Raw genomic sequence first — 14,638 nt, 5'->3', positions numbered from 1 at the left:
GTGATTGTTTTCTGAGCGAGTGCATATTAAAACACATAACTGACACTCCTCAGAGCATTAGAACCAAACAGTTCTTTAGGATCTATATATATATATATAGTAAAATAAAGACTTGCAGGTTAAGGAAACATCATAGGAGGAAGTTGCCGCAAGCCTTGGTGCAGATGAAAAGTAAAAAAAGTGCATTTATTGATAGATAGGTAACTAGATAGAATAGACAGAGATTTATTGATTTGTGCAGCAACTGCTGAAGAGCTGCATGCTGCAGATGCAGTCACTGTGAAAGGGATACGCCTGTGTACTGTGCACTGCTTCTGCTCTCCATACGCGCTGCGCACACACTGCTCACACTCTGCATGTGCTTGAGGTGTGAAACAGGCATACGGGGGTAATGTCAAACTAATTAACAGATTTTTGGGCACATGGAATCAACTTAAAGGCAGAGGAATACAAAATCTTTGACAGCCTGCGTCATCATCTGGCACTTTCACTAAATTTGTTTACATGGACACCAATACTCCAATTATAAAGTGATTAAGACAATACTCTGATTAAGAGTCTATCCTGTAAACATTGATTTTTGATTACCTTGAAGGACCACAGACACTTGCGTCATGAAATGTGGAGTTTTTTTCTTTCCATTCGGAGTGCACTGTATGGTTGCTGAATAAAAGTGAAATGCCGAACTGTAGTTAAAGTCGAAAAATTAAGAATGAAACACCCAAAATAACACAAAACTCTGAAGGAAACATGGTGACGCAATGTCGTTAAACGATCTATGTACAATATCATGTAAAAAGGTATCATGAAAGGAACATTCAAAAAGCAACTCATATAAACACCTTGATATTATTGTCTTTTTTAGATTAAGGCAAATCATTAGATTACTGATGTCCATGTAAACGTAGTCACAAGCCCCAACCCTAGAAAACCGGTGTTTACTGATTTTGATGACTCGCTTTCCACAAGTTAGTAGTAAGCTAATGTAATGTTTGTTGAACAATGCAATCTTAAATTCATGCTAACAAACAAATGATCAAAAGAAATATATTAACGCAGTTTAATTCAAATATATAAAATAGATGTGTCGAAATAACCCTAAACGAAACCCAACCCCAGCTTAATTTCAATGACTACCGTTTCTATTAGAATTTATTAGATTTTTCTTAGAGCTTACTGTTAAAGGTGCCTGTAGTTGAAGAAACACCTAAAACACTAAGAAGCGAACGCATTTTGCCCAGTCACAGGGGAAGTGAATATCATTGATCATCTCCTAAAAAAAGGTCAGTTATTTAGGCCGGGCTAAATTAAATGTGAAACAAACAATCCGTCTCATAATGAACATGTTGGATGCAGGAGGATTGTGCTGGAATAAAGACCTCCTTGTCTTTGACAAAGCCAAATTATTATAGCAAAGATATTGGATCAGAGTATCTCCAGTGTGATTTTTGAGCTGCCCCAAGTCAGCAGAGGTAAGAATTTACCAGCAGTAATCTGAAGAGGGACAAGCTACAACCTGATGACATGGTTTGGTGTGCCCAGGTCTCATTGATAGATGCAACAAAGGCTATTCTGTCTGGTCCGAGCAAACAGAAGCTCTACTGAGGCACAAGTGGCACAAAATTTAATGTGAGGAATGTGTCACAAAACACAAACAACAGTCTCTGCTGCATCTGGGGTTGCATTTTTTTTTTTTTTTTTTTTTTGCTGCTTGTTCAAATTTATTTAAAGCAACACAGTTTTTGAGATTTCCTCAGACAATTTATTTGTTTTATGTTTAATCCACTTAAATGTTTTAATTGTTTCTTGCATGAACGAGCACAGATTTGCCTATTTTGGGCATTTGTCAGCAATTTCATAAAAATTGTTGGTGAGCTAAAATCATGCAGGAAAACTTGACATAAGTTTTGGGATGACAAAACCAAATAAATTAAATCTGATTAAGAATAAGTTAAGTGGTTTCAAAATGCTTGATATACCATTTCTCATTTAACCCAGAGTTTGTGATGATCTCTGAACTCCATCCACATGCAATGATGAAATGCAGCAATAATGTATTGAGAGCCAATTTGATTGATGTGGGAGAGTTTGCAGTTCAGTTCACTATTGAAGATTTAATCTTTACAAACTGGATTAATTGAAACACATTTACAATAAACACTGACATAAACATTGCTGGTGCATCAAAATTTTGAGAAGGCAACTTAAAACAACGAAAAAAAAAAGTAAAATGTTGGTTCACAAACATCTAAAAAAAAACTCAAATCAAAAAGCTATTTAAAGCTATTTATTAGGTAAATTGCTAGGTAATTTAAATGAAAACAATTTGACATCATTGGTGTAAAATGCATTTGTTACTGGGTTCTATTTGCCTAAAATTGTTTAAAAAAATGTAATTCAAATCAGTGGACATGTGTCATAAAATGAAGTTAAACCAATGATTCATTTTTTGTGAGCGTAGGATGTGCTGGACCAGTTTTCTTATTTACCTTTGTTCAAGTAGCACATACACTATTTACTGTATTGCATCACACATTTAGCTATGGTTCAAGCTTTGTTTTCTTTCCCATGGAGATTAATTAAATGTAAATATGCTATTTATCCTGCATGTATGCTAAATTTTACATGTTTGTATTTATTCCTCAGACATTCAGAGAAGGACACAAGTGAGGCTTAGTCTGCTCATAATGGAGATCAGCATGTGGCAAGTGTAGCAAAATGTGTGGCAAAGAACTTAAATGATTGTTGACAGGCTAGAGGTTGAGACTCTGTTCAGTAGAGGCTGGCAGTATATAGGGAGACTCAGTGGAGTAAGTTGCAACTTGTTGAATGGATCTTGACAGCTCCTGCTTTCTGTTATTGCAGTATTTACAGTCGAGAATTTGCTGTTTCCTTTAAAAGCTAAAACAAAAAAATGGAGAAACTCGCACATTTATATACTCCAAGGTTTTCTTTGATGCTGTGTTTTACATTGTGATTTTCAGTGTCTTTGCCTGCAGAACATCCAGCCTAGAAGCCAGACACGTACAGCTTTTTGTCATTCCTTATACTTAAATAGATAATGTTTTCCCTCTAGATTCTTCAATTTGTTAAGTTATTATTTAAAGGTCATGTGTAATTAAATTTTTTTTTCAGATTTTAATATCAGTATTCATTGTTTTTAAAATACAGTATTGTTCAAAATAAAAGCAGTACGGCGTGATTAACCAGAATAAAGCTGTGGTCACACTATGTTTGAGCATGTGAAATTCTGTCGTATGGCACTGCGAAAAGGGGCGGGAGTAAACAAGATGAGTAGACATTAAAAAAAGAAAGCGATTGGTCCAGGTTTTAAATTCCTGTCCAGAGAGGTCATGTTTTGATCCTCGATTGGTCGCACACAGTCAAGTTATGTGATTTCGCAGGTCAGACTTCATCAAGATTTAGAAGTCTAGTGGGGAAAAATATGTGCAATCAAGTGGAACAAATCACCAAAATTGATCAAGGAAATAAAAGACTTAAGGAGGTTCGAATAAGCTATCAAAAGAGGGTTTTTGAGGATAATTAGTTTGCATGGTGGACGAGGATGTTTTATTTGATATGTTACTTGACTGTGAATAGGGTCATACGCTGCATGATGTGCCGGATGGGTTGATGGTTCATTCCGCTGTGGCGACCCCCACTTAGTAGAGGGACTAAGCCGAAAAGAAACATGAATTAATGAAGGAATGTATTTATTATTATTCCTGTTTTAAAATGTCTGAGGTACTTTTTGTTTAATGCATCATCTGTGTTTTGAAGCCATACATTTAACAGCGAGGACCGCAATGGAAACAAGCCCAGGGCTTTATTGTGTTTTTAATCCTCGAAAGTTTTTAATTTCAAAATGTATGGGATACTTGTGTTTTTGTACAGCTTGTCTAAAATCTGTCAAATAAAATTCAATTCAATTCAGCTTGAACTTTCCAACACAGCGATCTGCGAAACTTGACGCATGACCTTGCATTTCCGGTCTAACGCATTTGCATGTGTATGAATGGAAGTCTACAGGGAGAGCCGGTGGCGATGAGCACGCGGCACCTCTTCATAAAAGTGGGTATCGAGGAGAGTTGAAATCAAGTTAACTAATGAGCTATGATGCGGTTCAGTGGCAAGCAATCAGAATGAAGAAGTCCACCGCTTGATCGGAGTTTAGAGAACACAGACCTGTGAACTTCGGTTCAACCACGGCTGTTCCCAAGGTTTTGATTATCGCGGTCACTGGATTTCCAATTATTTACAATGTTTTCTTATTGGAACATGCATTAAATAAGTTACTTGCGAGTAACTAATGTCCATTAATATTAAATATATTTATGCTTAAAACTGCAGGAATTTCATGCAACAGTACAAAACAATATTGCTACTTCAGGATTTTTCAGACAAAGCTTGTTTTATGCGGGAATGTAACTGATATTCTGCAAAAGCCCCTTTAAATACGAGATCAATGTAGCAAATTTTGACGCTTACGCCGCCGGAGCTGAAGGCAGGCAGCGCTGTCGCCAGGGCAGCTAGAGCGACCTTTGTTTCTCGCACCGCCTTCAGTGTGAACGCATAATGAGGCAAAAGGGTCATTCAAGACATTCTTCAGAAGAACAGTGTACTCTGATTAAAAAGTTGATTGAAGAGGGTAAAACCTAAAGTATATGAAAGTGCAAAAAACTAAAAGCTGTTCAGCTAAAATGATCTCCAATGCCTTAAAATCGAGGCCAAAACCAGAGAGACAGAAAAGAAAATGGAAGACAACTATCAAAATGAATTGAAAAATAATAAGAAAATCCCTCTTTTAAAAAAAAGGCATTAGCAGAAGAGGTTACAGTTTGCCAAAAAACACATCAACTGGCCTGAAGAGAAATTGAGAAACATTTTGCAGACTGATGAGAGTAAATCTTTTATTTTTGAGTCCAAGGGCCACAGGCAGTTTGTGAGAAGACCCCCAAACACTGTATTCAAGCCACAGTCCACACTGAAGACAGTAAAGCATGGCTGTGCAACCATCATGATATGTGCATGTTTCTCCTACTTTGGTGTTGGGCCTATTTATTGCATACTAGGGATCATGGATCAGTTTGCATACATCAAAATACTTGAAGAGGTCTTATACTGAAGTGGACATGTGCTTGAAATTGTTTTTTCAACAAGACAATGACCCCAAATACACTAGTAAACAAGAAAAGTCTTATCTCCAAATTAAATAAATTAATGTTATGAAGTAGCCAGCCCGATCCCCAAACCGTAATTCAATTGAGAACGTATAGGGTGATATCAAACATGCTGTTTGCAAAACCAAGAAATGGAAATGAATTGTGAAATGTCGTTAAAGAATCATAGAGTGAGGTGCCACAATCTGGTTGACTCAATGCACCACAGATGTGAAGCAGTCATGAAAAAACTGTAGTCATACAATTAAATTTTAGTTTAGTGCTTCAGTTAATCCTAGAAACAAAAATGTTTTGACTTTGCTTTGAGTTTGTACAGTCAGACACAGCTATTTTTTAACACCCCTTTCAAGTTGCACACCATCCATATCATGAATGCTGGGTCTTGTTTGTTTTCTGAGAATCTACTGCACCGACTGGAAAACTTGCCATGAAGCAATAAAAATATACAAAAAACCTGGATTATTCACATTGTACTGCTATAATTTTGAACAAAACTGTAATTTACCCAGTGTGCTCCAAAACAGTGACAAAATTCACATTTAGAAGATTTGAAGTTGATATAAACATGTAAAGCTTGTAGTTTGTCACTTCCGCCTATAGACCAACAGGTCACCTCATACCAATCAAATGCTTTTTAGTAACTAACATGCCCTGCCACCTTCAAGACGCTTCTCGTTTGCTTTTCATTTGATCCACTTGATCTCAACCATTTTCACTGGCAGAGCAGTGATAAAACAAAAAAAAAATGGCAGTTTTTATTATTGGGGAGGAGGGTACTCTATGTTCCACCCTTTCTTCATGTTTTGGTTGAGATTACGTCAGATATCGTATAAAAATGCACATTTAAAAGCACTTTACAGACCTTTAAATGGCAAGCAGGCCTGCACTGCAATGCAAAGGTGAAAAATGCCAACAATGGAACTGGGATTTATTATTATTATTATTTTATTTTTTTACATTGCATTTTCTACAAATCTGAGCCTGTCAGTAGTAGAGTTGACGCAATACTGAAATTATGTTCCAGATGATACTGAAATTGTAAAAATTCCTGCTAACATCCGGTCTTAAACTGCTGATTAACCATTGTGTTTAACCGAAATGATTGTGATCGGCCGTGGAGGTCATCAGTTCACCCAATTCACCACTGTTTACTCAGTGTAACCACAAATACAGGGACACTGGAACATTTAAAAGCTGTGATTCATCAGCGGATTGCTCGTTTGTCAGATTATAGACAAACCATCTAAAAAAAGCTTTAGTGTCCCTGTATTTGTGGTTACACTCAGTAAAAAAACTGTGAGTTTGGTGAACTGACAATTTTCTCTGCAAATCACAGTCATTTCTTTTAAGCATATGAACCTAATGGCAAATCAGCGCTGTTTAAGAACATACTGAACATTGCTCAAATGTTACCGGGAAATTATCGAAAGTATTGATTGGTACTAAATTCCAGTATCGTGACAAGCCTAGTCAGCAGAACTGGTCATAACCCCAATGACCCAGTTTTGATATTGTAAATGTATTTTGCCTTTTGAAGCACATAATATCTGCTTTTGATAGCTTAGCCATTTCTGAATGGACCTGCTGCTGTTCAGGAGGCCTTAAATTGCAGCTCTTTTTCTGTAGAAGGGTTGCTACAGCCAGTAGTTTAGTAAAATCTAACAAACATGACATTGTCAGAATTTCTGCAGAAAATTACATAGATAATGTTAGAAATATATTTTTTTTATATATATATAAATTGTGGTTATCAAATTTAATCTCTTCCCCCTGGATTCCAGTCTGAAAGGTTATGTGCAATGTTTGGCATTATAAAACAATGTGTTAATAAGTCTTAAGACAGTCTGTAAAAAGGGGACACAGTGGCGCAGTAGGTAGTGCTGTCACCTCACAGCAAGAAGATCCCTGGTTTGAGCCTCGGCTGGGTCAGTTGGCGTTTCTGTGTGGAGTTTGCATGTTCTCCGTGTTTGCGTGGGTTTCCAGTCGAGTGCTTTGGTTTCCCCCACAGTCCAAAGACATGCAGTACAGGTAAATTGGGTAGGCTAAATTGTCTGTAGTGTATGTGTGTATGGGTTTCCCAGTGATGGGTTGCAGCTAAGAGGGCATCCGCTGCATAAAACATATGCTTGATAAGTTGGCCGTAAATTCCGCTGTGGCGAACCCAGAATAATAAAGGGACTAAGCCAAAAAGAAAATGAAGGAATGAAATATATATATAAATGTTTCTCTAACATTATCTATGCAATTTTCTGCAGAAATTCTGACAATGTCATGTTTGTTGGCATTTATTACAATACTACTGCCTGTAGCAACAATTCTACAGAAGAAGATCTGCAATTTTAGACCCAAGACCGGTTACTTACTGAGGCTAAGCAGGGCTGTGCATTGTGAATACCTGGATGGGAGACCACATGGAAAAACTAGATCGCTGATGGAAGTGATGTCAGTGAGGCCAGCATGGGGCGCTCAACCTGCGGTCTGTGTGAGTGTGAATGCCCTTGTAAAGTGAGAGAGACACTATACTGTCAGTGAACGCCGTCTTTTGGATGATATGTTGAATTGAGGTCTTGACTGTTTGTGGTCATTAAAAATCCCATGGCACTATTCATAAAGAGTAGGGATGTAACCCCCAGTGTCCTGGCCAAATTCTTTCCACCGGACCTTAACCATCATTGCCTTCCAATCATACGCTGAATGTGCTCTATTACTGTTCCTTCACTCCGTCTATAGCTGATTTGTTGTGAGCGCACTGGCGCCATTGTCCTATGGCTACCCCCGCATCATTAGAGTGGATGCTGCACACTAGTGGTGGAGTGGGGAGTTTCAACTCTCATGATTGTGAAGTTCTTCGGGTGTATGGAAATACATGATAAATGCTCTATGAAAATACACATACTTACCTATTTAATTAGTGTAATTTCAGCAACATCTGATGTTTAGAAAGGACACTGTTTATTGGCAAAGTCCTTTCTTTTGGTCATTGTGGCAAATTCACATGACCAACATGAGAAAAAAGAGTTTCATCAGGTTGGATTTTACAACTAAATTAGAAGTAATTAGAAAGAACTATGTGACCTGATCATTTCAATAGGAAATATAGTCTTATAATTAAAGTTGAAGTCAGAATTATTAGCCCCCTTTGATTTTTTTTTCTTTTTTAAATATTTCCTAACTAATGTTTAACAAAGGAAGGAAATTTTCACAGTAAGTCTGATAATATTTTTTCTTTTGGGGAAAGTCTTATTTGTTTTATTTTGGCTAGAATAAAAGCAGTTTTTATTTTTTTAAAAAACAATTTTAGGGACAAAATTATTGGCCCCTTTAAGCTGTTTTTTTCTCAATTTTTTACAGAACAAACCGTCATTATACAATAACTTGCCTTACTCTAACCTGCTTAGTTAACCTAATTACCCTATAAGCCTTTAAATGTCACTTTCAGCTGTATAGAAGTGTCTTGAAAAGGATCTAGTTAAATATATTTTACTGTTATCATGGCTAAGATAAAATAACTCAGTTATTATAAATGAGTCATTAAAATTATTATGTTTAGAAACATGTTAAAAAAAATCTTCTCTCCATTGAACAGAAATTGTGGAAAAAATTAAACAGGGGGGTGAATAATTCAGGGCGGCTAATAATTCTGACTTCAACTGTATATAACTATAAAATTAAAATTCGTCTAATCACGTGACTTACGATGTAGCATATTTTTTTACACATATTTACTGAATCTAGTCTATCTTTGACAGCATGAGACAGTCTAACTGACACTAACACAACGAAATGCATATAAAAATGGTATTATTAATTTATTTATTTTAAGTTGTCCATGCAGGAATAGGAAACTTCTCTGGACACCAGAACAGACTGTACGGAAAACAACAAATAAATTGGCAGGTGTGTGCAGACATTGTAATTAGAAAAATGGTTTCTGTCTAAAATTGCATAACAGACAGTAAATAAAGCAGAACATTCAGTTCTGTCTGCTTATATACAGCTTACGTGCCTCAAAATAAATCTTTGCTGTCTTTCAGAGATTGGATATCATTCAGATTTGCTACACATATCTTTGTTTCTATTTGTGGAGCATTGCAGTGTGTACAATTGTTTATTAGGGGGTTTCATATACTGGATAATTGTGCTTAATATTTTATCTGGGGATAACCTTTATTCTTACAAACAATTTACATGGCAAAATCCTTAACCTGGGTTAAATAATATTTTACCCTCTTTTACAAGAAGTTAGGTCATTTATTATACCCTTGCTGAAAATGTCAAATTTTGGGTTAGAGCAAATTGTAACTGTTTTTGTAGCCTGTCACTTTAAATGCAAATGAGCTGGTTCTCCCCAGCCACCATTACAACATGCATGTCTGCTTCTGTTGCATCACATCAGATAAACAGCAGTTAGTGAAAGAGACAGAAACAAATGTAGCAGAGATACAGTTTAAAATCTTGGAGTCAAAAATATGATGAGTCACACACCAATGCTGTTACAAAGTTCTTAGTACACATACAGGATACAAGTTAATATACACTGCTATATGGATATCCAATAATCACAACGTCACTGTACAAAATAAACCCGATTTAATGTTTACAAACTATGACTCATGTTTGTTTAAAGCTTTCTTGTAAAAAGTTGTACCAACACTATGTAGCAATGGTATTTGCAGCAGTTATTTATTACATAGCGATTGTAGTGTCTTTTCTTTTTATTAACAGACATGCACTGTTTAACAAAATAAAACGTTTTAAACACATGCTTGAAGTGCAGCTGATCACAGATAGTTGGAACAGATCTTTTAATCACAGTTTCTTAGCAAATCCTGTTCTGTGGAGATGTTTACTTGTTACTAAATACATGTTAATACATGCCTGTCATTCAATTCGGTGGGCAGGAAAAACCACACTACAATGTTATGTTGTGGTAGAACTCAAAATCGATGGGATTTGGATCTTGTTTTAACATCAGAAATAAGTAAATATTTATATATAATAATAGAGCTGTTGTGTTTATATTTCACCAATATGACTGTGAACACACTATGCCTACATAGTTCTGTTCAAACAGCTTCCAAAAGGTGATTTTACATGATACTTTAATGTCATTAATTGTAAATTTGCAGTATCATTAGCCCCTTTCACACAGTGATACCGGTAAATATCCGGAAAATTTCCGAAACGACTTTACCGGTATATTCAAAAAAGCACTGTTCACACAGGCGAGGACGTTACAGAAATTTTCCAGAAAAGACCATTCACACGTCCATTCCAAAATACTGGTAAATTCTGACATCATTCACCACAAATGAGCCTTAAACGGCTGCGCTTGTATTTGTAAACATTTGACTTCATTATAAACTCTGTGGATGATCAGTATTGTGAACAACTTCGATGAAAACATATGGAGGATCACTTTCGCAAGTCGAGATGTTCATTATATGTGCGTGTGCTGGCGCTCACAGGCTGTAAACAAACAGCGGCTTATCATAAGCATCTTATCAATGATTATTTGCACAGTTGGCATTAAGAAGAACATATAAACGTTATCTGACTAACTTCTAGCAGCTAAATGTGTCTGGGAAAATATTCAAAGGGTTTTATTCTCATAAACCGCGCGGACGTAAACGCGTCTGACTGTTCTGATTGGCTAAAGCAGACGTCTCACGTCAGCACGTTTGAGACGTGCACACACTCTTTCCGGCAATCTTCCTTCTGCATTCACACAGCGCAGCATTCCGGCAAATTACCGGTAATGTTACAACTTCTCTTTCCAGAAAAAAATCGCCAGAACGAATTTACCGGTATTTTCAAAAAGGACCTGTTCACACATACAACCTTTCCGGAAAATTGCCGGTAATTTTCCGGAAAGGTCTGTATGTGTGAAAGGGCTATAGCCTCTGGTTGGCTTTTTTACGCAGACTCATAATGGAAATGACAGACTGTGCTATCAAAGGTTATCCTGAATAAACCTTTTAGACTACAAAGCTAGCAATGGACACTATTAAATTCTGTTTTCATTGCCTTTCAAAAGGGAAAAAATAAATGTTAACTGTAAATTACAAGCGTAAAACATTCCTTTACCTGGGTATTAAAACAGTGTTAAGATGTCAATAACACAGGGTTAAGCATAATGTATAAAGCTCCACTGATTGCCTAAACTGTGTCCATTGAATTACACCATGCACATACGAAATATTTGACTGACCAGTATTGAATTATGTAAACAGAACTACTAAGGCATATTCTGTAGCCTTCTCCGAGGTGTGGTGCACGCCGGGAGTGTCAGTGTTGATTTCACGGGTCCATTAAGCTGTGCCAGTTCTTTTGGGGATGTCAGGGTACTCAGTATGCAGACTCTTACTGCTCTCCTCTTACATAAATCTTTGCTTTCTAGCTGTGTGGAATGGCTTCTGAGTAGAGAGATGATTTTTTGCTTCATCTTTGAATTCATGAGAATAATCACTCACTGCACTTCAAGAGTGTTACTCATTTCCCTGTTGATTTTGGTGATGTGCGAAGCTACGTTTTAAAAATTACCTAGTCAGTGGGTTGCCTTAACAGCTACTCGGTCTTGAAAAAACAGTCTAAACAGCCTATATTTAACTTCTGTTTACATCTTGAAATCATTCCAGGGAAATTGGGTTTGCTGCTGTCGTGTTTGTTTTTGTGTGTGTTTGTACTGTTTTTGGTGGTTTACAAGGACATGAATTTGTATAATGACATGGGTCTAGTATGACCTACTGTAGATGTACTCTATTAAGATAAAGACTTTAGAATACACAAGACATGTCACCTGTGTAGTTTTAAATGGGGAAAAGTGTAAGGATCAAAAAAAGCTAATTAAGCCCAGCCTACATGTACTGGTACAGGAATCGTCGACTGCAATAGACTGACGTTTCTAATGGGCGAGAACTTCAATCTAGAGGGGTGCTTTTACAACAGTTTGTGTAGTCGACAAATGTACAAGAATCTCAGCGAATACTAGCTTTACAGACATAAGAAATATATCCAAATAAAGCTTGAAATCTGTATTTTTAAATGAACCAAGTTCATTTGAAAGCAAGTGAATTGGTTTTGTATGAAACAAATGCAAGGTACAGTACAGTCCGTCCTGTCAAATGCACACAACATGATAGCAGCAACTACTCAAATTACTCAAAAGAGTCGCTGTCATTTCTGGAGGAGATTCGCCATTTAGACCATGTTGTGAATTACTTCAAAAGACCAGCACGATCTTATGAAGCTTTAGGCCTCATTCACACTACGAGCGACTCACAGTGGCAAAACAAAAAGTGTCCGTTTGTTTGAACGCAGAGCGAGCTACTTCCGGGGATCTCCATCTACGCCGTCTAACAGTGACCGTTGGGGATCAGGTGGGCACATTGAGCGACGCAACAAAGCAAAAAAGCAACTTTCTTGAGAAACAGCCAATAGGAGCCCCACCAGAGGTCATGCGATCTTCTCTCAGCTTGCTCAGAGGCCTTTTGTATTTTATTGCAGCAGGTTGACACCCAGAGTGACAGGCAGTTACAAAGTTGCTACTAGTGTGAATGAGGCATTATCCAGAGGATGATAGTGGCTGCGTCCAAAATTGTATACTTCCATACTATATAGTACACTAAAAACAGTATCAGAGAAATACCCGAATGGTCTACAACTTCTTGGGAGATTCTGAAGTGTGCATCCAATCAACGCTACGCTATCGCATGATGCACTGTGAGAGAACTTTTAAATGGGAGTGAAGCGATGCAACTGACGTGGGTAGTATGATCACATGATCATGACAAAATGGTGGATGCAGTAATTCTAGTTTTATTCATGCCAGTCACATTCATACTGTATATATACATTTCTAACGGTCGAGCAGTAAATTTTCATTCAAATGTGGTACTCACTGAGAAATAGGCGATTTCGGATGCAGCTAATGTGTAGAACGGCCATAAATGAGGTTGGTGTTGTGATCACGTTTTTTTCGAGTCCAAAACTGAATTTATGAGACAGTTGTTGTTAAATTTTATTGGTGGTCTCAAATATGTAATGTAATCTTAAGCTTGGCAAATAGTAGTAGAGAATTTAATGTTTCCCCATTCAAACAGAATGCCTGAGCATTTTAAAGATGGCTGCTGAGTGAAATTACTTGCCTTAAAGTGTCTGCCCGGACACTGTAGCTTAGTTGCTTAATAGTTAACATGGATTTTATAGAGAGAATAACTGTGTTTATGTGCTTTATGAAGGCTGAAATACAACGTAGATTCATTTGGAGCCGTGTCTGAGTCCGGTGTAGGCAGTAGGATTTTTCCCCGGGAAACCATCAACAGGTGCTATGTAAAAAGCACGCCTCTACAAGAGAAAGCTCCTGATTGGTTAACGTGGCACGAATGTCTGCTGAAGTTCTGATTTTTGGAACTTAAGTGTTTAGCATGAAACGCGCATCAAGAGCGTTATTTGTGCCACCTCATTCACGCGTTTGGCACCGCAGGATTTCTAATTTCATCTGTGCATTGACTTAACGTAAATCACTGGCGCTTGATGCTTCTTCCGTGTCTGGGGTAAACTCAGCATGAGACTAGGTTGTGTTTAAAAACTAGCTTCCATTTAGGGGTAGGGCCATATAATAAGTGTTTTTTACAGTATACAATACAACATAAACCATATATACAGGTATGTGTGAGTGTCTCAGTGTGTGTTGACTGCAACCATTGCCTATCAGGTTTGGTGTTATTCAAGACCCAAAAGGTCTGCTTTCAAAAGAATACAGATTTCGTCTGACATCTGTCAGGAACCAGACATTTAGTACTCAAAATTCTCTGCTTGGCTCAGGCTTTGGTCAGGAGAATAGAAACGGCAGGATAGAATCATATGATGCAGTCATATAGCCTTTAGCAACCTTGAGCCGTAACTGCAGTAAAAACACATTCCATCCATGATAAATAGATAATTATGTCTCTTTGAACACCGAATAAATGGCTTCTTTAAGGCACATGTAATGGCACTAATATTAAAGCACATTGCTCAGAGTATTACACCGGATTGAGTTGATGATCACAAAAGAACAATTTACCAGCTCTGCCGAGAAATAGCAAAATCCAATGCAATGCACACATTCACAAAGGAGAACAATGGTCATTAGATTGCAAAACTGTCTTCCTGTTTATGAAATGATTCTCAAAGGCATCTCATGAATAAAATTCTTCCCTGTTGCAGCTTTTTGAAAGATTGAGTTATAGCCTCTCCAGTTAAAGATATAGGGATCATTTATTCAAACATAATAGCACGTCAATTCTTTGTGTGTAGTGTTATTTAACATCTTTGTGAATGTTAAAAGGACATTGTTTGACTGTTGTCATTAAGCATAATTAGATTAGATTAAGTCGTCTGCTGTTTGCATGTATCATTCATATGAAGGCCTAGATATTGTCGTGAATGCAGGGCACAGAAGTGCCAGGACAGTG

The 14,638-nt window shown here is 37.2% G+C and overlaps 1 protein-coding gene and 1 long non-coding RNA gene across 3 annotated transcripts in view; one reads left to right on the top strand and one right to left on the bottom strand.

The window, feature by feature from the left end:
- Nucleotides 1–10,575, top strand: part of LOC147834503 (uncharacterized) — a 755,156-nt gene extending 744,581 nt beyond the window's left edge. Inside the window, exon 3 of the long non-coding RNA XR_015504279.1 lies at nt 10,319–10,575. This is a non-coding gene — a long non-coding RNA (uncharacterized LOC147834503). The remainder of the gene's footprint in view (nt 1–10,318) is intronic.
- The window catches only part of LOC147834501 (uncharacterized), a 382,782-nt gene that overhangs the window by 43,261 nt on the left and 324,883 nt on the right, over nt 1–14,638 (bottom strand). The gene's annotated exons all lie outside the window — the stretch shown is intronic.

Source organism: Danio rerio, chromosome 12 (genome assembly GCF_052040795.2).
Source record: "Danio rerio strain M-AB ecotype USA chromosome 12, GRCz13ab, whole genome shotgun sequence".
NCBI classification, from domain to species: Eukaryota; Metazoa; Chordata; class Actinopteri; order Cypriniformes; family Danionidae; genus Danio; species Danio rerio.
The sequence above is the reverse complement of the archived record's forward strand: the minus strand, read 5'-3'. Positions and strand labels throughout refer to the sequence as shown.